The 25,304-nt window shown below is 43.7% G+C and overlaps 1 protein-coding gene across 8 annotated transcripts in view; it reads right to left on the reverse strand.

Moving 5' to 3' along the window:
- Positions 1 to 25,304, reverse strand: part of KMT2C (lysine methyltransferase 2C) — a 196,114-nt gene that overhangs the window by 160,840 nt on the left and 9,970 nt on the right. The window contains exon 1 of one of the 8 annotated variants that reach the window (XM_013198208.3): positions 17,150 to 17,368. The exons of the other annotated variants lie outside the window; for them this stretch is intronic. The gene's annotated coding sequence lies outside the window, so the exon portion shown is untranslated. Of the gene's footprint in view, positions 1 to 17,149; positions 17,369 to 25,304 lie in introns of those variants that run through there. 8 annotated transcript variants of the gene reach the window in all.

Below are 25,304 nucleotides of genomic sequence, written 5' to 3' on the forward strand. Positions count from 1 at the left end.
CATGCTTATTTCCTATGTGAATTTCTCCCGTTTCAGATTCCAAACAGTGGCTCTTGTCGTACTTTTTGCTGTCGCATCGGGGAACCCTCAAGTATTTGATATTTTTTCCACTGGAGATACTGCCCAATGTCATCAAGCCAGTTCTTAGCTTTAGGGCTTGGACTCCCCGCCGTCCCATAAACAGACCGAGCACCTTCAACTTTCTCACCACAAGCAATCCTCTCCATGCTTCCCACAGTCTTTGGTCTGTCTCACGGATTTTAACACGTCCACCTTTTCATCACGGCTAGCAGAGGCCCATTAAACACAGCAGCAGCCAACCTCACCTACGCTACCAGCAGAGCTCCGGCACAGAGCTGCCAACACCCCACACGCGGTTCCTTCTCCGAAACGCCCCTTTCCTGGCCATAGCCCCTCCAAGCGCTTCCACCTGCTGACAGCACTTCGGTGGTTTGAAGCACGTTTTGTTTAATTGCAATTAGTCAACCCAAATCGCACTGCTGCTTCTTCCTCTCGCTCACCCGCATCATCCCGTGCACAGCATTCACCAGCAGGAATTAGCATTTCCAGACCACAGTTCAAACTACTCAAAATATCAGGTCGCATTGCCAGAGCACCATCCAAAAAACCCAAAGCCGTGCCAGAAGAGTTCCGAAGACGAGAGACCATCCTGTCACTTAACTCAGCTACTGTATGCTTTATTCCACTCAGTAATTCAACTAAATATTTTAAATCAGAATATAAAAGTTAGGCTCAACACCTTCTACAAAAAATCCACATACATTCTGCTTTTATAGAAAACTGTGTAAAGGATCAGAAAACTCCGTATGTACACCAAAGGGAGCTTCTTAAACTCACGAAGCAGGTAAAAGGATGAAAAAGAAGGTAAGGAATTTTAAAAAAAAAAAAAAAAAAAAAACCACCTAAGAGTTCATGACTCTGAAGACTGTACTGAATGTATTTTCCAACATAAAGATACAAAGTTAGAAGCCATAAATTCTGCACGATTCTTCATTTTCCATACTTCACCACCAAGGCATAAGCGGCGCCCATCACAGCACCACGAGACTTGCTCAGGCAGAAGCTGAGCCTTTGGATCGCACCGATTTCAGTGGGACCCGCCGGATCTCACCATCGCACAGGAGTGAGCAGCATGTACTTCAATGCACCTTTAGCAGAATTAAATACTCTACTGAAATGATGAGATCAAAAAAAAAAAAAACAACGAATTTACGAATTTATTGCTTCTTACAACTTTTTCCCCTGTAAAATTCAACTCCAAGGTAGTAATTGGCAGGGACAAAATTATGTAGCAATTAGGGCATGACAGCAAAAGCAAACAAGAACTGAAAATGGGCTCGACACTTCTAGTAACAAGCAGGTAATTATCACAGCAGCTTGAAAGGGGCATAATCAACCAAACTGACATCATCCCTCCCACATAATAAAATGTGAAATCCCTTTACGTGCAGCGCAGCTCTTACACGCAGCTGGTAAACGCTGCTAGTCGGGTCCCTGCGCCTGCGGAGCAGCTGGGGTTACAGTTGGGACAGTTCAGCAGTGGGCAGCATCCATTTCTTTATTTAGAATGATGACAACCCATCATGTTTTGATCCACTCTGGAACACCGAGACTATCAGCAGAAAATAGTATTGCATACAAATGTCTTTGCTTCTTCCAGGAACTTTGGAAACAAAAGTTAGAGCGTACCACCGAATTCTGTGCCTTAAGGGAAAAGTTACTGGTACACCACTGCCTGCAAGATAAAATAGGTTTAATGGTTTTAATTTACGAAAGAAAGTGATGAGTTTTAAGTATGCTTGAGTTTTACCTACTAGATTTCCCCACAACTCGTTCTATTTAAGTGTAACTTTAACTCTTGTCTCAGTTTTATTACCCCAGGGACATTTCCTCTGTCCGCATCAACACCACATCCAGCCCCATCACAAACAGTCACGGTTCACCACAACGCATCTGAGGTAATTAAAAACCAAGCTGTAACGAAATAAATAAATAAATTCATTTGTCTGCTGTCCACTTTTAGCACAGCTTCATCGCCAGATTCCCACCCTCGCCGGCGAAGTGTTTTGCAAACCTGTCAGTCCCGAGCCAGCAGCGGCTGCGCTAGAGGCGGGCACAGCCGCCTCCCTCTCTCCTTTTGCTGTATTTTATGTATTCCCGAGCTATGTTCCTTTCCGCGTGCTGTCTCCGTGTGTTGACAAATGCATTTACCTCGGTGCTGTCTGTCAATATCATTAGCTTGCTGTTTCCGCCTCCTTCCAGCTCATTAGCAGAATCCCGCACTAATCCTGCAGGCTGCCGTTAACTATTTCTGCCCGGCGCCCAGCTCGCAGCCACGCTTCCCTCCTGGTTTCTTGGATACAAGCGATTCCAAACACACCGCAGCAGCGGCTCGATTTGCATTGATTTCTTCAAGTGAGATTTCCACAAAACGTTTGCAGAGCACCCGTACGTATCAGTTTGTAAACCGCGCCGCACGTACCCCGGGTAAAACACACACATTATTAGCATTTGTTCCCTTGGCTTTAGAGGCTAAACAGATGATGTGCAGCACTAACACAACAGAAATTCTTTAGACACCTGTTACCTCGGGCAATCTTGTAGGGGTTTTGTTTGTTTGCTTGTTGGGTTTTGTTTGTTTTTACCGATTAGGCGGAGAATTCTCAAAAAACGCCAAAAACTGAGCTCCCAGATCTCAACTTTTTAAAGTTTCTGGCATATTTGTAAGTACTATTGTTCATCTCAAAATGCAAATATGATGAGTCTGTAGCCTTGCCGTGTGGAAGGTTTGGGTTACTGGGCAGTAAAGCAGCTGTAGGGCTAGGAGAAGCCACGCGACTGCTGACTGCATGCTGCTGACAGGATGACGTTAATGCTATTCCAAACTTGCCTTTTTTCGTCACATCTGAATCATTTTGCACCTGACAGTACTTATAAAGGTTAAAAGTCTATCAAGAATCCTATTAACTAGGAGAATATGAAAAAAGCGCAAGTTTACTGATTTAAAGCTATACCATGTAAAGGAAGAGGAAACGTTCACTTCTAAGCTGAAAAAAAGTCTAAAAAAAAAGACATAGGGAAAAAGAATCCAAACCCCTTTATCATTAAACCAACTGTCACTGATGAAACCTCTTCTTAGAAGCTTTGCTTCTGTGAACACAATGATTTCACCACAAGGACCTACAAGCACAAGAAACAGCTTTGTACGTAACTCTCCAAAAAGCTAGGACTGGCCCCAAGCAAACCAACACAGGGCTCGGACTCAGGGAACGGCCAAACCTTCACCTGAAGAACCAGGTGAATTGCACATCCCCTTTCCTAAGCGAGGTTATAGCGTCAGAAAGGAGCTCCCAGCCCCACAGGCGTGCTAAGAGTTGGGCTGGCAGAGAACAGATCCGAGCAGCTGCAACAGAAGGTGACTGCCCAAGCGGTGCTGCCAGCACAACACGGCTCTCGAGCCGTGCCCTCAGGTGCCCCCGCACGTACCAAGCTCACCAGAAAATTTCCATTCCTAACACCACACGGGTAAGTAAAGTACCAGGGAGCAGGTCGGTGGATGTTATAACTGGAAGAGACGAGGTGGGAAGCCCCCAGTAATGCACACGGTTTTTCTTCTACGCGTGTGGATCCTAGAATAAAGGTAACGTGCTTTGTTGCATGCCCCTGAGGGAAACTTTCTTCATCTGAGCGGCTGGGAACGGTGCCTCGGTGAAGGAAGCGGGGCATTTTGAAGTAGGGCTCCTCCCTGCAAGAGCCTTGAGAGGGTGCAAGGCAAACATACCTTTTTTTGGTGTTGCTATTAACTTCTCTAAACACAGACACACCCCAGGACCTTATTTTTTTTTTTAATACCCAATCCTGTGGCCTCGTTTGCAGACAGGCTGAGAATTTGCCTCCTCCGAAAGCGAAATCAGAAGCTGAAGTTTAGCTTACCTTGGAAAATAAGCACAAACCAGGGCTTCAGTCACTAGACACACCCCGTAGCAGCATGCTCCAGCGTTTAATTGCAGAATACCACTAGGCTGGTAACTCACACAGCAGAAGAACTACAGCTTAAAATAACACTGCTAATAAAAAATAATAGGTAAAAGTGTGCTACCGTTAAAAGAAGTCATTGCTCAGCAATGCCACTGGACTAATTCTAAGCTTAAATAAGATCTATCACCAAATGTCAACTTTATTACCTGTTCTGCCGTTTCACTTCCAAATCAAAGAACTGTTCATATGCTTAGCCTCGGACGCACACAAAAATGAACACACCAACGAAAGTAAGGCTGAGAGTTTGCCTCAAAGCTACACTTGCAGGTGCAGTGCTGAGTAATTACCCTGTGCTTTTTCGAGGACCACCTGAAAGCCCCTCTGTCATTTATGCTTTCTGTTACCAGCATTAGTCTGAGAATTGAGATGAAAATTGTATAAAATTTTAAATGATTATGAGAGCTTTTTTTCTGGATCAAAACCTACAAATTCTTAACACTTCTTCATGAGCTCTTCTGAAGAATTCTTCTTTTTTTTTTTTCATGTTTCGTTGGCCATAAACTTACTAATCAGGTTCACTCAAGAGAAATCACAAAACTTAAAAATGTTACATTTAATATATCATCACTACCGTACGGTATAGAAGAATTGCAATCAACAGCTTTGATTTCTGAAATTACAGCATGCATTACAAAATGCCCTGCTGGAGAACGAATCGAGGGTGGGGAGGACTGAAAAATTCCATATACTCCCAGAAATCTCAGACAGAAGTAAGTGTACTGTCCTATTTCACCAGCTCCAAAATTCAATCTCTTTGTGTAATTTTAGAGTTACACGAACAAGACTTCAGATCATTAGGAAAAATCATGGGCAAAACACAACGGTGAACCTACGAACATCTTAAACACGAAGAAAGGTTTCTGCTTCTTTTTATCAAGCAGCTGCTCTCAGGGAGGATAGCAACTACGAATTCTCCTAACACAACAAATGAAGAGGTTTTTCTTCTGTGCAAGATACTCATTTCTTAGGAGACACAACAGAAAGCACCAAGGCCAACCAGTTCCTCTAGATGACAACTGTATCAAAAGAAAACGTACTTAAAATAAGCACTCCTCTGATGAGCAGCTACTAGAGGTTTAGAACAGTGATCTGGGTTCACTAAAGCTAAATGAGTTTTGGTGTTCTCCTACCACCAGATTTTTAATACTTGCACCGAAGCAAAGGCGTCGTTTCTGCAGATCTAGGAAAACAGTCAAACTCTTATTACACAATTTTAAAACCAAATTTATAAACATATATAAAAGAAGTACGTCTGAAGTCACAAGTATAATCTTAAGGAACAAATAGCCAAAAAGCTACTTAGAAACTGGCATCCTGTTACTTAGGAAGATCTGAGAATACCAAAATATTTTTAATATGATCATATAAAATCAAGAATCAAGCTACATTAGTAAACTTTCCCCTAAATCCTAGTTAGTCCAATACTTTTTAAAGCACACTTTCATGGCAAAAATGCTTTTTTGTGTAGCAGAGACATACAAAAGGGTTCTTAGGGATGCCAACCACTTTCAGAACTCTCCAGTGATGACTCATCCTGTTATGTACACAAAGCTTTCATTAAAAAAAAAATAGTTGGCATCGTTACAGATCCTCAGTTAGCAATCTTCGACTTACTGTTATTTCTTGTACAAAGTCTTCCAAACACACCGCAACCAAGTATTCTGGTATGCTAATTTTGGGGAGGAAAACATGCAAATTCACTCGAGCGGCCTTTCTTACACAAAGAGTTTCTACTCTACTTCGCAAAGTGCTCCAAGATGGAGATGGCCTCTAATAAAATTTCCAGCTGAACAGAAATCCTTTGTTGCTCCATGTCGGTCCCTTGCCAGTTGCACTGATCAACTAGTTTGTCAAAACGAGAAAAATAAGTCCTTCAGAATGAGTCTTGACGAGTGCAACAAAAAGAATCACGTCTTAAAAACCAAAGAAATACAATAAACAAACAAAAAAAGCCCTACCACCCCTAACCCAGCCCCTAAAAAATATCCTAAAAACTTTTTCTGGCCATCTCCTTAGAAACACTGATGTTTCGCAGTAAGCTAAAAACCACCACATAGGTGCAAATAATTGTAATGAACTGCGTTACCATACTAACTAGCATTTGCCAATAATAAAGCTATTTTTTTCTTTTAATATAGCTTCTTTGAAATGTGTTGATTTTTTTTTTTTAACTGCCTATAGTTTGCTGTAATTATACACGGGAAGGTTTGCAAGATGTACCAGAAAACAGAAGCTTCCCAGTACTGTATGCAGTACAAGCCTCGTGCACTTTGCTCCAGACAGAGTTGGCTCTGGTCATTCCAGACCAGATCTCCAAGTTGAGAGGGCTGTAGTTGCCATCCATGCTCGTTCATCATTTATTTATTTATTTTGGGGACCCAGGAGTTGGACTCAATGACCCCTGTGGGTCCCTTCCAACCCGGATAGTCTACGAGCATCTACCTGTAGGCAGAAGCTAGCCATACGCAGACCCAGGTCACGCCAACCGTGGAGCCTTCAGGTTAAAATAACATTTACCTTTTGAAATCCATCTCAAGATTTGCTTCACACAGGCAGCTCGTCTGGAGATAGCAACCCTCCCACACTACTGTCTTGCCAAACTGAAAGGAACAAGCAAGGTAAGAATGATTCCCTTTATTTCCAACTGCTTTAGCCACTCACTTCCCTAGGAATTGAGCTCCTGGTGTTGATCCTTTCCTAAACACGGCCATACGTACATAAGAAGCTAGTCTCGGTGCCAGCTACGCAGTTTCTCTTTCCCACTGGGGACACTTTCCAGCATCTCAGATGTTTTCAGAACAGACGTCTCCCCCACCGCTGCCACACAGACATTTTATTTTTCTAGAAACACCTCTTATCCACAGTAGTTACAAGAGCCAAATCATCAGATTCCAAAGTGCCAAGAGAAAAGCCAGAGCTAAGAACTTTTATAGCATCTTCCATCCCTTCTTCTACAACATACTGATTTGGAAATAGTCCTCTTCGTTTACCCAAATTCCAACAACACAAGGACTCAACTGTCCCTCTTGCTGATCCTATGCTGAACCAACCTGTGCTTCACTAAGTTTAAGCTTTCCATAGTTACTGTCAAAGCCACAAATTAAACTTCTGGATTTGAGCTATGAAAACTGAGCTTGAAGCATACCCATCTCTACTTTTTACAAAAAATAAGCCTAAAGAACCACCCATTTTTTCTCCTTCCAGGCGAGATGACAAGGCCTGTCTTAGAAAGTATAACTAAACCCTTTTGATTTTGTTAATTTAGTTGTAGGTTTTTGTTATTCTCTTGTTATTTACATAGTACCACAGGTGGTCATGGCAAACTACCAACGTAATTTAGGCTGGCTCTCTTCTGCAAGATCAGCTTATTAATTAAACGGAACAAAAAAAGACAACGGTCTTTGGTAGTTAAAAAAAGCAGAGGTAGAGGAAAACAGGAGACACCCGCTGTCAACACCGGTGTTTCATATTTGTCCTTAGACGACTACGTTTCAAATGAAAGCAGAATCCATTCACATTTAATCAGCAGTCAATGGAAGAGAAGAGATGAATAATGGACGCGTGCTGAACGACGAGCATCTCCAGCACAGGCTGGAACAAGGCTGCGGTTTGGGTGGCGAACAATCAGGCTCAGAAACCAGACAGGCATTTCACAACACACAGCGCGAAGGGAACGGGTGGTCCATCACAGAACGCGGGCTGGGCCCCACTTAGGGAACAAAAGGGGATACTTTAATCGTGTTTTAATGAGCATTTGCATGTGCCCTGGTCCGTCAGAGCCAGCTGATGTAGCCACCAGAGCCACGTCGGTCTGACCAGTGCCGTACTCTGATCTGTCACCATACCGAGGCTTTTTAGAGATCTGCAAATCCAGAGACATCAGCAGGATCAGGCATGAAACCTAAACTCACTGAAAACCAAATCTATCAGGAAACGTAATAAGGAGAATAATTAAGCCCACTTATGCCATCTACGACTGGTTCATCATCCAGATACAAACACTACGAAACTAAAAGAATGAAGCAAAACCTAAGCTACGTAATATGGACGTCTAACATCAGAAAACAAGATCCCACGATTCCCTTAGGCTGCAAGAAGTGAAAAGACTCACTGCCTGAAGGACCACAACAGAACTTGCTAACAGTCCAGATACCCGAATACTTTTCGAGCCCGTAACGCCTTCAAAAAGCAGCCCCGTTCACCACACACACAATTTGTCCTCTCAACTTTCCACCATGATTTTTTTCAGTTTAAAACTTCACTGATCTGACCTACAGCTCTCTTGGCAGCTCTTAAGATTACATGGTCTGCTTTTCCCGCATGAGCATCCTCATGCACCTCGGTAATTAAAATCACAGATCACACTGAAAAGGTGAACAAAGAATCTGTGCCAGAAAGGCAAACACGGTCTCTTGTAACACATTAAATGGTATTGGTGCACATACATAGAAGCTTCAAGAAAATCCCTAGTAAAAGGTGGTGGTTCTTCACACGACATGCAGTCATACTGTGGTATTCCATGCTCAGTGTTGGTGAAAGCCTGCGTGGTCAAGGAGAGGCTGGATACATGGAAGTGCGATCCTTAATGCTCAACAGATTTAGCACAAAGATGCTTCCCTTGACTCCAGATCCCACAATTCTTTCTCAGCTTTCGGCGGTTCAGGGAAGTGCCATTACAGGATTTCCTCATTTTCCTTCCTAGGCACCTGCTCTGCACCGCTGCAGGAAACATGACGATGGGACATTTAGATCCCTGATCTGGCCCAGCACACAGATCTGGCCACCGTGACACAGATGATTTCTGCAGATTATCTTACAGACTCTGAACCAAGAGCTGGCAAGGCAAAGGTCATCTTGTTGCCCAAATTACTTTGGCACCTAAAGACTGATCAACAACACTAACCTTCATTTACAGCCTTCAGTAGTTTATAAACGTTTCATTTCTTTAAAAGGCTTGTTCATTATTTCCATCATCTGCAGACTCTGAATTCAGTCTTAGAAAATCAGTTCTGCCTGGGAGGTGGCAAGGGGGAGAAAGAGTAAAGAAAACGTCTGGGCATCCCATACACCTTCACAGTCAGTAGATGGCTTCTTAGAATCTTTGTCCGTACCATACCGAAAAGATAATGCCATTTACACCCTTCGTCAGATGGTCACCACCACTACCACACAACTCAAAACCAGCAAGCTTCAGGTCACAGTCATGCTTCTCTACAAGATGCTTTCATAGTCAAAAAACCCTACTTTGCTTCTACTTAAGCAACACCAAGCTCTTCTTGCAGCTGAGGGGGTTCTCCCAAGACACAACTCTTTGCAGAGCCTCAGAAATAACCTAAACGTCATGTGTCAGGTCACTGAAGAAAGTCAGGTGGCACTTTGCTGCAATCTTCGGATTTGAAATAATATCCAGTTCTAGCACACCAGCACTCTAACCTTACTCTTTGTAGAGAGTTCATTTTTTGCTACCCGTAGTCAGTTAGAAGACAACAGCGAGGTATTTGTGGGAGTTTACTTTGCTCTCCCCAACCTCGATCGAGTGAAATCGTTAAGTAACAAACAAGCTACTGGACACCAAAGCTCTTACTTGAATACTATGCAGATACCACAATCTTCAGCGTTAACGCTGCGAACACATCTAGAAGACAGGTAAACAGTACTTGTAAAGAGGACTGAGGGAAAGCTCCTAAGATGGTTGCCTCCTGGGGAAAAGACTGAGAGGCGATTTATTACCTGTGGAGGACAAAGGGCTGAGTTTTAGGGCACGGGCGCAGAAAAAATATTAGGAACATCATGCTGTTTTGTCATCAGTCTCTTTTAGGCTTGTGACGGGTTAAAGTCATGAATCTCATGTCCCAAGCTCATCTCTTTGATGAAATCTGTCACACACATTTGATTGCCAGAACCAAAGAGTTACGGATGGAGTTTTATGAGAAACAGCTACGTGTTCACTGACTGCATGCGAGTTCATCCTTATACCTAAGAGTTGCTTAATCTCATCCACCTACTTTCCACGAGGACATATGGTGAATGTCCATGAGGAAATCTGGGAAAGGACAACGTGTGTATTGTATCACAGAATCCTATGATCTTGGTGATTCTGTCTCACAATGCATTACCAGGGTAGCCGTGAAGCTCTGCTGGCAAATTCTGCTGCTCGGGAACGATTTGGTATAGGGTGGTCTGCAGTGAGCTTACTTCTGGTGAGTTTAGCAGGCTTAAGAAGCTGTTGGAAGGACCGGAGAGGAGATTCCAGGAGAGACTATTTCAAGATATGTCTTCTGCCAGTATCGGCTGCAGCCACTTAAAGATTTTGTAAATCGGTTAGGGACTGCAGAGACAGAAGGTGCTTTCTGTGACACTACGTGATTCTGGAGCAGTCAGACACTTTGCGAAAAAAGCAGTACGTATTTCCTTCCACGTGCCCAAAAGCTCAACCATTTTACTAGGTTACAACAGTTTTACGTAAGCTGCAATCACTCCCCATGATCCTCGCTTCTCTTCTAGCCTTAACAGACGTAACAACACTACCACTGCTTTTTTGCCCATAACTTTACCGCTACAACACATCCTTCAAATTCCTTGTAAATAAATTTCAAGCTCTCTCTGTTCATGCCATGGAACAGTCAAAATGATTACCCTTCCGAGTTGCTGAGGAGATCATAACCATCACAGGGTTTCTACTACAAAAGAGATCTTCAGAACAGTCTTCCTCAGAAAAGGTCTCCTACTCTTCACATGAGTCTATGTAACTTATGAGGAAAGCTAACCAACAGCTCTTCTTTCTCTATTTTCTGGCCTGAAACGAAACTTATGGCACAGAACACTGAGAAAAGCTCAAGGGTAGTATGTGGAGTCCTACATGCAAAACCATTCATCCCTACATTGCTCTAATAAATTTTAAACACATAATACCAGTACTTATGATACTGCTCTGAGTTAGATGAAGCTGTATAAACTGCAGGCCAAGGTCTCAGAGGCCTGAGATATGTTCCTAGCTCAGAAAAACACAACCCAACAGGCCCAGGTCTCGCTGAGCAACCCAGACATGCCCTTCATTTTTTTTCTCTACACACAACGGGCTTGTGATTCTTGTCAGGATTTATGTTGACAAAAACTAGCCTCATGTTTGCTTGAAATGTGAAGGATGAAAAACTATTCTGCTATATCTGGTTTATTTTTTCTAAAGTATCCTGTTCTCTACACTATTTTGTCACATGCAGTAGCAATCGGTTGGCATTATTCAAAATAATACATACCAAAGGGACTAGACTGTAAGATTCCTACTCATACTGCTGAGCATTTGCTCTCACGATTATTTTATTTCCATAGAAAAAATTCTATTGACTTCAGTTGTCTTTGAAAGAGACTTCTGCACCTTACAGAATACCCTATCACCCTGTTTAATAATGAAATGAATCCATACCATACATATTCACTGCCAGTTCTTTATTCATAGGTCCAGTGGCATCACTACTGAGGACTCCCGTGGTACTGGTGAAGTTGTCAACAGCAGAGGTTGAAGATTAGGCAGCCAAAAGAAAATAATCAAACATACAGGCCTGGTTCCATACAAACTATCCATAATCAGTGATCAGAAGAGCTACCTTCCCCTAAAGGTCCTTTCTCCCGGGTATCACCACAGGAAACAGCAGCAAACAATCCTCATCAGCACTGGCGATGGCAGCAGATGTCACAGCTGGAAATAGCAACTCCTGGCTATGCAGCACACGTCACAAACTCTGACTTTCCGGTAACGTAGTAAACAGGAGTCAACCGATTGCAAAATACTCCCCAGAGAGGCATGAGAAATGCCCAAAATAGTGGTTATTCACCAATTCGGCACTAGGATTCCAAAACTTTCTATGGAAAAGTGACGTAACCATCTCATGTAAGTAACCAACTGCCACCAGGGTAATTTAATACCTGTGTGCATCTCTGGAAAATGGAAGATAATTTACAAACTTTTGATAGCTGAACATTCTACATCATTCTAGGTGGCTCTGTCTACCTAAAAACAAATAGACCGATAAAAACATTTCACATTTTGTTGACTAATATGTAAGCTAAACAATACACGGTAAACAAATATACTCCCCTCCCCAGACCAGTTTTAAGAACTTGCTTATACAAGACTGTACCCTTCGTCTGCATGAACCACTTCAGAAGTTTTCCAGGCTTCCTCAACATCATGCTCTTCTTCTAAAAACTTGTCTTCAAATTATAACAGTTGCTACTCGTGGAGCTGCATAACACTGCCTTTACATTGTTCTCAAAACCGGTTCCTTTAAATAAAAATCTTTGCTTCGTTTAACCAGGAAAAAAACAGAACTGACAAGGGAGGAACAGAAGGGAAAAACTGGTTAAATGCTCTTGAAAAGAAAGACTACTCACAGACGAGGAACTGCATCAAGATGGATTAAGGTGAAAGAAAAAGACTGAAGACTATGCTCCTCATCCTCAATCCCCCATCTGTCCGAAAGATTACGTGCCTGTAACTCTGGATCCCCCTTTTCTGACCGCTGCAAACCCAGGATTCTTCCAAAAGCGCTCTACCCTGCTTCAGTATCCATTCCTCTGTACATTCAGCCTTCCAGGAAAATACTGAAAGGCCCAAACAAACCTCTTCAAATGAGAATAATCAGTTTAAAAAAGTGTACTCACTGTTCAATCCAGACCTCCATTTTATGACAGTTCTCACCATACACTGACTGACAGCTTCTGCCATGACTGTGACCCACCCTTTCGGGCACAGCACAGTGACAACACCTAGCACACCTTCTACTTCCTGGCCCACATCAAATAACCTTTGAAATGATAACTAAATATTCTAGACACATCACCCTCCTTGACCACTGTATCTTCTTGCTTGTTCAACTCGTTCTTGCTCATTATCTTCATTCTCAGTGGTGCTCCAGAACTGTACTGCCAAAATCCCGACCCACGAAGCACAAGGTGACCAAAGCACAGCTCCAACCTTTAGCCCTTCTCCCAGCTCCAGATACAAAGTCCTCATACATGCCCGTCCAACCCATCCCTTCCTTTCCATGCTCTCTGTGCTGCTGACTGCATCATACCCCCAGGCTTGGAAAAAGCCTTCAAAGCCTGTCAAATTTGAGATCCTTACAAGACAGTAGATTTCTGCAGATCTAGGAGCATAAATAAGAACTCCACTTGAGGTTCTCTGAATTTTGGAAAAAAACTTAGCTCCCATTCCGGCTGGCACGATCCCATCTCCAACAGATCCCTTACAGAATGATTATTCCACAACTGATTATTCCACTTCAGAGTTTGTCACATTTTTGTCTGTGCCATCTGATGTTAAACACTACCGGGGGCAATGGGATGAGTGAGATCCTCTAAGCTGTTAGGAGCAGAAGGCTAACTAGGAACATGCCATCGTAACCTGCTCGCACATGCGCTGCTCGCTGAACAAACGCCTTCCATGTTATCTGCATTTTGGGCACAAAAATTAACAATTGACAATAAAGATGAAAAGAAAGAAGAAAAAAAAAAAAAAGGGAAAGAGAGCTCTGGAGTTACAACAACATGGAAGTGCTTTTAGGCTGATCGCATTCAGTTCCATCTAAAAGAAACCAGCGCTCGAGCAGAATTACACCCAAGGACTGCAAGTCCTGACCAAAATAAACAAACACACACACAAGCACGCTCTTCTTCCAAGGCCTCACCTTCTCCCAGCACCTAATTAAATAATATTGCTTAAGTATTTACCTTTCAACACTTGGTAACGTGGATGAAGACACGGCTCCAAGTATCCAGCACGAAATATTTTATTTTCTGGATTACAAAAGCACCCCCAGCACCAACTACATTTACCGTGTAACATTTCCGCAGCGATTTCAGTCACCAGTGAGCCTTCACCAGAGAGACAGACAGAATGATAATGTACTATGACTAACTTTTAACAGATCTTATGGAGGAGTCAAATATCCTCCATATGTGCAATATCATCTACACTTATGCCTGGCATTGCACCTCAGCTCTGAGATGAAAATAAATCCTAGCAAGGCAATATATAATTACGATCTGTTTTTAAAAAATCCAAGCTATTTTCAAAGGAAAAAACTCTAACCGTGACGTTTTACCACCCATTTTGATAAGCATTCGTCATCTAGGATGTTAAATGTTTGGGGAAAAAAAAGTAAAGATCCCTCAAGTTAAAGACGTTTGTTTGCTGAATACATTCCACATGCGGATACAAAGATTTGAACACCCCTGAAAAGCATTCCTCTACCTTCAATAGGACACTACTGTTTCTCTTATACCACTTTACCAAATTTCTGTGACGTTTCCTGGTTCACCTAAGCTATCCCCGTGACACAGCAAATGCCAGGAATTACACGAAGACATCCGATACCTGCGATACGACATCCCGGGATACTGCCAGTAAAGCAGAAGATGCCAAAAGGATTTCAGAGAGGAAAGGCAGAATTATAGAAGCCTAGCTAAAGGCCTACTGTCAACTCGTTTTTAAAGCTCTTGCTGAAAACACATTACACTCTAAAGTTTCCAGAAGCCTCAGTAATTACTAAAATTGGAACAGTCCAAATAAAGTGAAAAGTATTTATCTTTCAGCTTTTAGAGTGTTTAGAGCGTGCTTTTGATGGCACTCCACAGTCAGCTTCCCTTCATTTTTGAAGGCTGAATATTTTATACTGAAATTGTATATAAAGAACGCACTACTCTATACTGAGTGTTTTCTACCAACACACAAAGAACAGGAAAGCAGAGTTGCACAGCCATAAGAACTGAGAGCAGTGATGGTAAAAGAGAATACTTCTAACATTTTTAAAGAGCTGACTAAATTTCAGGCTGGAAATACAGATGCTGAGTGGCCCTTTTAGCCTGAAAAAAAAAAAAAATCAGAAATCAATATATGGCTTCTTTTCATTTCAGCTCAGCCATTTACCTTTAAGAGATCGTCGTCTGCAGGCAAGTCCAATGAACAATCGCATTAAGAAAGCCTGCATGATGCAACCAATTTTTACTGGCAAGATATGTCAGTGACAATAATGCCACCCCCTGCCTTCCCCCCGAAAAACTCTCAGGGAACATTTCTGCCAAAATTGTGAGGGTGTTTCTGCTTGGGAAAGAACAGTACAGGGAAAAGGATGTAAGTCAACCAAGTACGCAGCCTGACAAAATAACGATACCAAATTTCAGCAAGAATTCATAAAAAAAAGAAAAAAAAGTTTGGGCCCTAGGACTCTTTGATGTGATGTAAACAGAATATTACTTATTACTTTGCATCAAACTGATAAATGTCTCTGTAAAACAGCTTACAAAGACAACTTGCAAGTGAGGAAAGCAATGAGAAACTACAGATACTGAAGCACCGAGCATATTATCGAAAGTAAGGGTATTTACAAGTAAGTAGTAGAGGAAGCATACACCAAATACTTCAAAATAAAACGCATAGTAGTCATTAGCTAGATTAATGAATGGTTCCCATAGATGCAGCTAATCACATTAGCACTAATAAAAGCGTATCTTGTTTGTCCTCTCCGTTTGTCTTACAAGTAGCTGGTTAAAATATTTGCACTTCGCAGTCTGGAAGCTGCAGCCTTCTCCGTAGCAAGCGCACTTTATTGTGCAGGGACATCAACCCAACATCCTAACATCGTGACAATGTGCAGAAAGTACAGAAACCCTACATGTAAGCTACAGCTCAGTAACGCTGCTTAGTTCAATACACGGTATTTCATATAATCACTGGGAATCTTTAAATGTCTGCCTAGTTGTTTCAGTTTTGCAAGAGGAGTATTAACCCACTGCTGCTTTTCTTCTTCAGATGCAAAAAGAAATATTCATACTTATCTTCAGTTCTTTCAAGAACTGTAACTATGCCAAATTATTGTTTAGCTTTACCGTTTTCTAGAAGGATATAAGACTATACTAACTCATGAACAATTTTCAATTATGTAATTAATCTGGCTATAGTATTAACTAGCGATTCACTAGTGAACAGCTCATGTTTAGTATCCGGAGCAGACACACCACTGAAATAGTTTTTTGGGAAAATATAAAACACCATGCAAATTAACTGGCTAATAGTTTGAAAGTATAAGCTTGGATTTTTATTTTTTATTTTTAACGAGCATGCTACAAAGTAATTTCATTAAGAAAGGGACGGCTAGGCTGTCATTGCGTCCATATCCAAAAAAAAAAAAAAAAAAGAATACTTTTTCCTTTAGTTTGTATCAAGTTTGCTAAAGCCAGCCAGTTACATAACACTTACTTTGACTTATGACCTATTTGCTCGCTGCTCATACAAAAATCATCACAATATGATGGTCTGCACATCCATTACGTGCCAGGAACATATTTTAAGAAGTGGTTTTTATTGTGTGTTTTTTTTTTTTTTCAGTTTAGATCTACCGATAAAGGCAGCCGGGAAAATCATCTAGCATTACCATCGGCCAGCTATGCCTTGAAATCACGCAAAATTAAAATGGCAATCTTTTCAAAAGCACCATGCACACCGAAATATTTAAGAAAATTTCATCTTATCACATTTTCCATCGCTCCAAGAATTCACACCAGGAAATGAAAGTAGTCAAAAAAAAAAAAAAGGTAAAAAAAAAAAAAAAAAGAGTTGTGCTATAGGTAACCATATAAAGTCATAAATTTAAAGGAGTGTTCGTGGGTGCCCACGTCCGAGCCGGGGGGTGCCGGGTTCACCCCAAGCACCATACGGCCCTACAGAATACCCAGCCGGCCTTTTTTGTTTGTTGTCCTCCCCCTCCCCCTGCTTTTAATGGTCGAGGATTATCTAGTGACCGTGTAACTTGAACCTACATGTACAGATCTCCAGTCGGGAGGGGGCCGGGGGTGGGTTTGTGGGGTTTTTTTTCCCCCCCCCGGTTTTTACCCACCGAGCGTCGGAGGCAGGCGGCGGAGGGGGGGGGGCTCGGGGCAAGTTCGCAGCCGGGCTCTGCGGGTGCCCCCCCGCCCCAAAACGCCGTCTCCCGGCGGCATTACAGCACCGGGTGCCGTGCAGCCAAGCCCCGTGCCTGCCCGTCCCCTTCTCCCCTTTAACACAAAGAAGTTGCCGGCGCCGAGCCCTACTCACCCCGGGCGAATCGCGCACCATAACCCGGCCCTCGGCAAGCGCCTCACGGAGCCCCTCAGGCAAACGGAGGGGTTGGCATGGGTGCCCAAGGGGCTGCTCCGGGGGGAGAAGTTCTCGTCAGGCCGGGTGCCAGAGGGGGTTCAGCACCGAGGGGGCTCAGCACCAGGGCGCTCAGCACCGAGGGGCCCCGGCCATGCTCCCCTTGCCGCTGCCCCGGGCGGGGGAGGGGGGGGGGGGGGGGGGCCGGGCGGCGCCGCGGGGAGCGCCTCACAACTTGGCCTCCTCCGGGAGCCTCCCCGAGGAGGAGGGCGAAGAGGAGGAGGAGGGGAAGGAGGGGGAAGGGAGGGGAGGGAAAATAAAAAAAAAAAAACTAGAGAAAGTAGATCCGACGCAGCCGGGCGCCGCCAATGTGCGGAGCGGAGCGGCGGAGAGGAGCCGGGGCCGGCTGCGCCACAGCCCGAGCAGCGCCCCCGGCGGAGGCTCCCGGAGCTGGGGCCCCTCGGCAGGCTCCCCCCCGGGGCTGGAGCCGAAAGGGGAGGCCCCCCCCGGGTGCCACCGGCCCCCCCCGGGTGCCACCAGCCCCCCCCGGTGCCCGCCTGCCTGCTGAGGAGTCGCACAAGGCGCCCCCCGGCCCCGCTGTGCTGGGGGACCCGCTCGAAACGCCGGGCTGCGAGCACAGGGAGCGGCTTTTTTCCCCTTCTTCTTCCTCTTTTAACGCTGTTCATGCTTTTAAATGTTTCTCCTGACAGGTTTGAAGCGGACTGGCTAAGAAAGTAAAGCTTGATGTATGTCCATCTAAACACGGCTCTTTCCTAACCCCCCCCCAAATGGCCCCTGCCGTTTTTTTTTTTCCCTTCTACAGACCTCGGAGAGCAAAACAAACCCAGAAATCATTATGCAACTCTCGTTTCGCTCCCACTGATGGACACTCGCAAACCCATCGCCTTGCCAATCGCACTCGTACCTTTGTTCAACTCCCCTCCGCACCGGACTCGGAGCAGCTGCTGCGCGCTGCTTTGGGTCTGTCAGTCTTAGACAAGTTTGCTTCAAATTTGTTTAAAGCTCAGACATCTGCAGGACAGCGACACGACAGCACTACCCTGACTTATCTGAACAACAAAAATAGCGCTAGAATTACGCCTTTTTTCTTGCTCATCTGACTTCAGTTGTTTTTTTTGGAGTTACACTGAGCTGCAACATCCGCAGGCAGGGGCAGCCTTCCTCTGTGGGCACCAAAGGCGTCCCGTCCCGTCTTCCCTTATTAGTCCTGTCAAGAGGAATTCTCACTAAACGCACTTAGGAAGAAAAAAAAGATCGTTTCAGCTCTGCAGCTGAACAAAATGAACCCCAAAGCCTGCACCCACCCAACGAGACCTGCCCTGGCACTGCCTATCGCTCCATTTCCAACGAAACGCTCTGCAGGTGCCTGGCCTACAGGAAAGTTTTTATCAAACCAATTCTCCAGAGATTAAGATAAAATTTTAAAAGGAAAGTACTCACATTTAAAAAAAGAAGAAAAAAACCTCCCTGTGTTTACAACAAGTCTATTGTACAAGAGCCCTCGTGCCGTGCCCTCTTTGTACAGGTACGGACAGAGCCATCAAGCCACCACTGGCAGCACATCTCCAGAAACCAGGCGTGTCAGCACTCTCTGCTGCAACGAGAAGGTTAAACGTGTTAGTCTGAGCCTTAGCTGCGATGGTAAATGTCCTTATTTTATTTTGCTGTAAGGGACAGGTATTTTGGTTCAACCAACAAGTGGTGAGTGGCGAAGCCGCTCCCACTCCTCCGCGAGCCCTGCTCCCTGTAGCACTGAGAGTCCTCTAGGTTTAAGCAGGACGAGCCCCTGTCGGACACAGATCTCTGTAAGTTCAAGCACTTCTCTATCCAGTCACGTTGAGATTAACAAAAATAAACTACCCTGAAACCTCTTCACTCCCAACAATGGACAGAAGCTGTGCATTTCCCAAATCATATTAAATAAAACGAGTCGCCGTGTCCACACGGAACAGTCAAGCGAGGTTAGAGCACCAATGCCAGCCATCCCCTAATAATTTATATGAACTTCCCCTAGGACACAGGTGCAGTACCTCACTTCCAAGATGACACCACCTGCATCTTGACATGCCCTAAGTTCACATTCAAACTGTTTGTGCTGCTGTAGCTTAAGTTTATCAACGTTTTCAAACACGTTAGTCTGTTAAAAAGCGCATGTTTTAACATTTACCTGATAGGAACGTTAGCACAAACAAGACAAGTTGCAATTTAATAACAGCTGGTTAAAGTAATAACAACAAATTACTCCCAGTACTTTTCCCTACCGTTCCTGCAGCCCAAGCTAACAGGTACGAAGTTGTATTAGCTGGCCTTGTTCTTCCTGAGAGCTTCAAACGCCAAACTGCATTTAATCTCGCATTGAAGACGTGAGATTTAGGTCTTTTACTGTAAAAGCACACATTAATTGCCAGAAAAATCTTTGAAAGGTCAAAACCATAATTTTTGGTACAACAGAATTAGACGCGATCCAACGCCAGCCGTGCTGACTCATCACTACCTTGCCATACAAACCGCCCCTGCGTTGCCTTCCACAGGATCATACAGAGAGCTAAAGGAACAGCTCGGGGTAGGGTTTTGCATTTGGCAGCGCTTCTAATCGAAGCTGATCCCACCCCGTGGCCCTTTATCCCAGCCTCTAAACCGTGGCGGCTCGGCTGCAGGTTGGTCAGCCTGCGAACCGGACGACAGGGCTGAGCTGGCCACAGGGGAACCCAGCAAGAAGGGATGGGGCAGGACACCGGAAAAAAAAAAAAGGCAAAGCGACTTCGCCTACTTCAGCTCCCTGCCCCGATTCACACGTCTCCCCAAACGCGTGTCACCACCGTGGCAAGGCACAAACTGCTTAAGCCAAGACTTCTGCCAAGAAAATGTACATGGAGAAATGGGATCAGTCAGCTCTCCAGAGACAGACTTTTTTTTAAGCAACAGAAGCTATGGATTTAATGATTAAGATAAAAACTTATGTCTATGCATATGTTGGACTGTTTTCTTCCAAGCTCAAACTGATTAACTCAAGGATTCAACTCTCTTGAGTTAATCACGACATATTTAGCAGAGCATGCCTTATCTGTTTATTATTTACAATTCCTAACTTTTGGAGAATGATTTTCACAGTAACCATGAGAAATTCACACACAGATATGGCACCACGTCCAATATATTCCAATCCAAATTTCAAATGCAGTACAAGTAGGAGAGGTGGGCCTCATGACAGTTCTTTGGTTGGTTACAATAACTACTAGGTCACTAATTTGATTCGGTTCTTCTTTAATTTTAAGACACAAAGATGAAAATATAAGAAGCACAAAATAGTGTTTGTCATTTTTATATGTTTGGTTTTTCTTAACTTCTGTGGACCTGCTCTTTCTAGATCTTTTACTTCACTGGGTTTCTAGTAGCAATACAATAAAATCACAACAACGACTTGAGATTAAGCCAGAAGGATCTAACTACAAAAAGACAACAAGCAGAAAAGGCAACTTGAATATTTTCCTTAGCCCGGCAATCCTTCTCAAATGTAAAGGCAATTTACCTTCCAGCGCTCTTTTACGCTTTCATGCTACAAATCGGCTTGAACCAGCCTTCTTCCGTGAATACAGTTTCTCTGTTACTTCTACTTTTCATGCCAAAGCACAGATTAGACAAGTGTAGTTTAACTTCTTTTTTTTTTTATTGCATTTGAAAGGTTTTGGAAGCTCTTAGTTTCTAATCTGTACTATGACAGACTCTGGAGATAGACTCCATTTCAAAAAGGAAAAAAAGAAAAAAAAGAAAAAAAGAGGTGCCAAACTGTATTCTTTCCTCTTCCCTGCTCCATCTTCCTATGGGCATGAAACCAGACTGTATCTGGACCTGAGACAGGTTAACAGCATGTTGTATGGTCAAGAAATGTATTTCATGTGTTAACTACATACAATATTAAATAAATCTGATTTAAAGCCAGTACATCCAGGATGTCCTATCTAGCAAGCCTGCTATTCGTAAATAAAATTGGATGTGTAACGTAAGTTAGGTAATTGAAATTTCCCAATAGAAGGCATCAAATTCGGTCTGTCCTTGGGGCTTTGACAGACAAGTTTTGACAAATACTGCTGAAAAGGCTTCAGGTATCTTTCTCTTGTTGTCTTTCCATTCTTTGGCCTAAGGTTATCATCCTTGCAACTAAGGTGGCAGAGCACCACACAGAACCAGCACACTTAATTCAGTGACGAACGTGAAATTGAAGTACGAACACCAACCAACAAGCCGAAGAGCACCCTTTCACCTCTGTGTGGCTGCTATCTTCTGAAAGAGCATCGGCACAGCCAGCTCAGCGTAGCCTGAGCTCACCAAGCCTCACCAGCTCTTGTCCACTAGCAAACGTAAACAGAGATATCAATGGAGAAGGATACACCCTATCAGATTAAAAAACGTTTCTGAGAAGCTGTTTTTGAAATGAGAAATACAGGCCTTCAAATTTTCGACAGATCTCAAATGTCCTTACTCGCTCCTTCAGTTTCCCAGCAGAACTATGCTACCTGCTGTTGAAGGAGCACGGCATGTGGTGCTTCTGGGCAGAAACACTACAGAAGGGACAGGAGCGCCGTGATCTGTGTCACTTAACACTGCTACCAAGTGCTGCTATGGTTCAAGCCTGCTGCGTAACCGAAATGATAATGTAGTCTGCTTACCAGAAACGGAAATAAAGGCAAGAGCAAATGAATTCAGAAAGAACTGAAAACCAATGTAGACAAGCAGACCACAAGCTGAAAAGAAGACAGTAAGAGGTAGAAAAAAGGCAATACCTAAACTATTAGAAAATGACTCATCGCTAATAGCGAGTTGTTCACTTCTAGCAGGACAAAACTGGATGTCAGAATAAAAACTCTGACAAAATCTTCAAAGTAACCAAATCTGCCCTACCCTTTTCTACCAGATACTTCTTAAAATGCCCTTTAAAAAAAAATAATGCTGGCAAGCAATCACTGATTTAGTGTATGTGGAATCAGACAGATTAATAGATAAAGCAACTACCAGGTGACAGGGAATAAGGAATGCAGAAAATGAAACAAAGAGATATGGTAAACTGCTTTCTTTCAAGAAATCAGACAGGAAAACACCTTCTACAAAATTAAGGTTATTATACTTTACTGTGTAAAAGCAATGGATATGACAAGCAATGGGCAGGACCATTAAAAGGGACGGCCACAGAATCAGATCATAGGGTATCTCAGGTTGGAAGAGACCTCAGAAAGTCATCTAGCCCATCCTCCTGCTCAAAGCAGCTCAGAGTCAGTTCCCAAAATGGTTTGCAAATATTTTTCACCTTCAATTAGTTGTTTGCATAGCTCTGTAATTACACCCAGTGCTAAAATGTGATGGTGGGACCCCATCTGAAATTAACTTATGCCCCAAACCAAGCACAGACAACAGCCATCGGGGCATTAGGGTGATAGTCAGATGGCCCAAATCACAGCTAAATCTCTTTGTCTAGGGGTTTCCTATACGGAGGCTCTAACAAACCGCCTGCTCAGACCTTACTGAGTCCTTCTGCATTGCATTTCAGAGGTGCCCAGTTCTCTCTTCTGACTAAGCACGGAGACTTCAACAGAATTCAAGCTATTTAAGTACACTTCCTACTATTCATTAGCAAGCTCCTTTAGAGCAGTAAAATAAATATCGTTATTCTTTTCAAGTTTCAAAAGAAAAATATCCAGCTAGAAACTAGACCATCACAAAACTGCCGAAAAAGAAACCGAGGTGACATGACTATGGGACTAGAGTTCAGTCTCTGCCCTGTCCCCGAGGCCCATTACTAATAGCTGGGGTGGAAAATACTGCCGCACCGCGCGGTAGGGTCACATCCACGCAGCTGTGTATTCCCCAAGTTCAGTTAAAGCTACACCCTAAGAAAAAAAAAAAAGAAAAGAAAAAAAAAAAGAAAACAAACAACAACAACAAAACTTCACAGACTTTAGATAAAAACCAGCTAACAAAAATCTATCACGGTATTTTTCCAAATTCTAGTCAAACCTGGAAAACTGCACCTTAGGAGATGGGGGATAGCTGAGAGCCCGAGCTTCACCCCAACAAGTTCATACATGTCCACGACAATTATGATTTGACTTTTTTTTTTTTTTTTTTTTAAAGCGTGGGCATGTTAACTAAGTATAGACAAGAAACTGTCGCATATCACATGAATCCTTGGTCTAAAAAATCCTTGAGAACAGCATGGTCAAGCTGACAATTTAAAACCCAGATTCCTTCCACCTATCAAGACCAAGTCTAGTGCAAATAAAGTAAAAAAGACACAATAATTGACAAAAGAAGTATACTGAAAGTATCCTTAAGACAACATTTATTTATGTTACCGGTAATTTAACCCCAATAACGATGTCTGGTTAATGAGCCTGGAGATCGAGGTTCCCGGCTTGTCCATAAGGCAGGAACACAACCAGCTGCACCTCCCCTGCTCTGTTCCACCACCGTGCCCTTATCTGAGAAGGCCACGTGCAGAGTACACAAAATATTTGCGTCAGTTTACCAAGTTTTTGTATTTATTCTTTACCAACAGACACCTTTGAAACAGAAAGGATGTTACCTCCAAGCTGTGCGCCCCACACGACAGGACAAAGAATGCTCTCCCATCCCACTACAAAAAGAGGCGACAGAACAGCCAGCCATGAGGCAACCCTCGCTGCTGCTGCTGGATGGAAGACCTTAGGGAAATAATTTCTTGAAATAATCTTGCTTACAGGTCACTCATTTCCTGAGCCATGTCCCGCCCCCCCCACCTCTCCCGCCTCGTTTCTGGGCCCAGTTCTCTTCTAAAGGGTTTCTGGAAGACACGGGCAGGAAAATAAACTGGAATTCCCGCTGAATCTGCTTTGCACTTGCCTTTGTATAAATCTCCATCAGGATGCCTGACGCAAGGTTAATTATGCAGAATATGAACCAGGACAAATTGTGTGTCAGGAGCCCGAAGAAGCACCGAAAGCAAGCATTTCTCAGAGCCTTGTGGCTCCTACATCCCATCTCCCCTGCTCCCTCCAGAGCAATTCTGCTGTGAGCTGTTCTCCCTAAACTTACATCCCTACGGGTTAGAGAACATTAACTGTGGCAGCGTATGCCCAGGAGGCTGAAAGTAAAACTGATGAGAATTGTGTCAGTTTCGCTGAATTCCTTCTAGAAAAATACCGGTTATCGTTATTCTACTAAATTAAGCAGAGCTGGGAGCGTTGGCCTTGAGACCAAGCAGCGCACGACAGCCTACGTCCACGCCATCAAATTGTCAGCCCCCAAAACAAAGCAGCCACCTGTCAGCGGGACTGAAAGCAGGGCATGGCCCGCACGAGCTCCTGGGCCAGCCCGGAGAGCTGTTTGGGAGGTGCTGGCAGGTCCAGGTCAAAACGGAACTAGTGACCACGGCCATAACCTAGCAGCAGAGACAATGGTGCTGCGGTGTCCCAAAGCGTTGCCTCTTTTTGCTTACAAGCACAGGCACGGCTGCTGTAAAGATGTGGGGTGCTTCAGGTGTCAGGGCACTGCTCCTAGCTGCAAGCATTGCGCTCACCTACAGAGAGGAAGCATAACTGAGAAGTAGCCAGAAGCATAAGCTGCAAGACTTAAAGACATTTTAACATTTCTGTCATCTTCTTTTTCAATTTCAAAATTCCCCTTCACAAGCCCTTCTCCACAATGAAAGCATCCCATCCGTTCCTGAGCAAGTCCTACTCTCCTGCACGTCAGTGGGCCGCGGTGAGAAAAAACAAACACACAACACAATCATCCGCTTTTATTATGAAAAGGGAAAAAAAAAAAAAAAAAAACAACACAGGAGGAAGAGGAAAAATGTAGGAGCAGAAACAAAACCCTAAGCAACAGAGAATGGGAACTAGGGAATAAGGAACTGAAAAGGCAAGGAGAGAGAAACTGCTCCACTGACCAAACGAGGGGGCGATCGCTTCTTAAGCAACTCGCAGAAGCTTTCAAAGCTTTTCATAACCGGAGGGTAAGAGGAGGCCTAAATCGTCCAAGTGTCTGATGGAAACCAAAATAACCGAGCAAACAGCCCAACAAGTTTGTGAGAAACGTTGAGGACAACTGCTTCACAAAGTCA

This window comes from Anser cygnoides, chromosome 2 (assembly GCF_040182565.1).
Source record: "Anser cygnoides isolate HZ-2024a breed goose chromosome 2, Taihu_goose_T2T_genome, whole genome shotgun sequence".
Classification (NCBI taxonomy): Eukaryota; Metazoa; Chordata; class Aves; order Anseriformes; family Anatidae; genus Anser; species Anser cygnoides.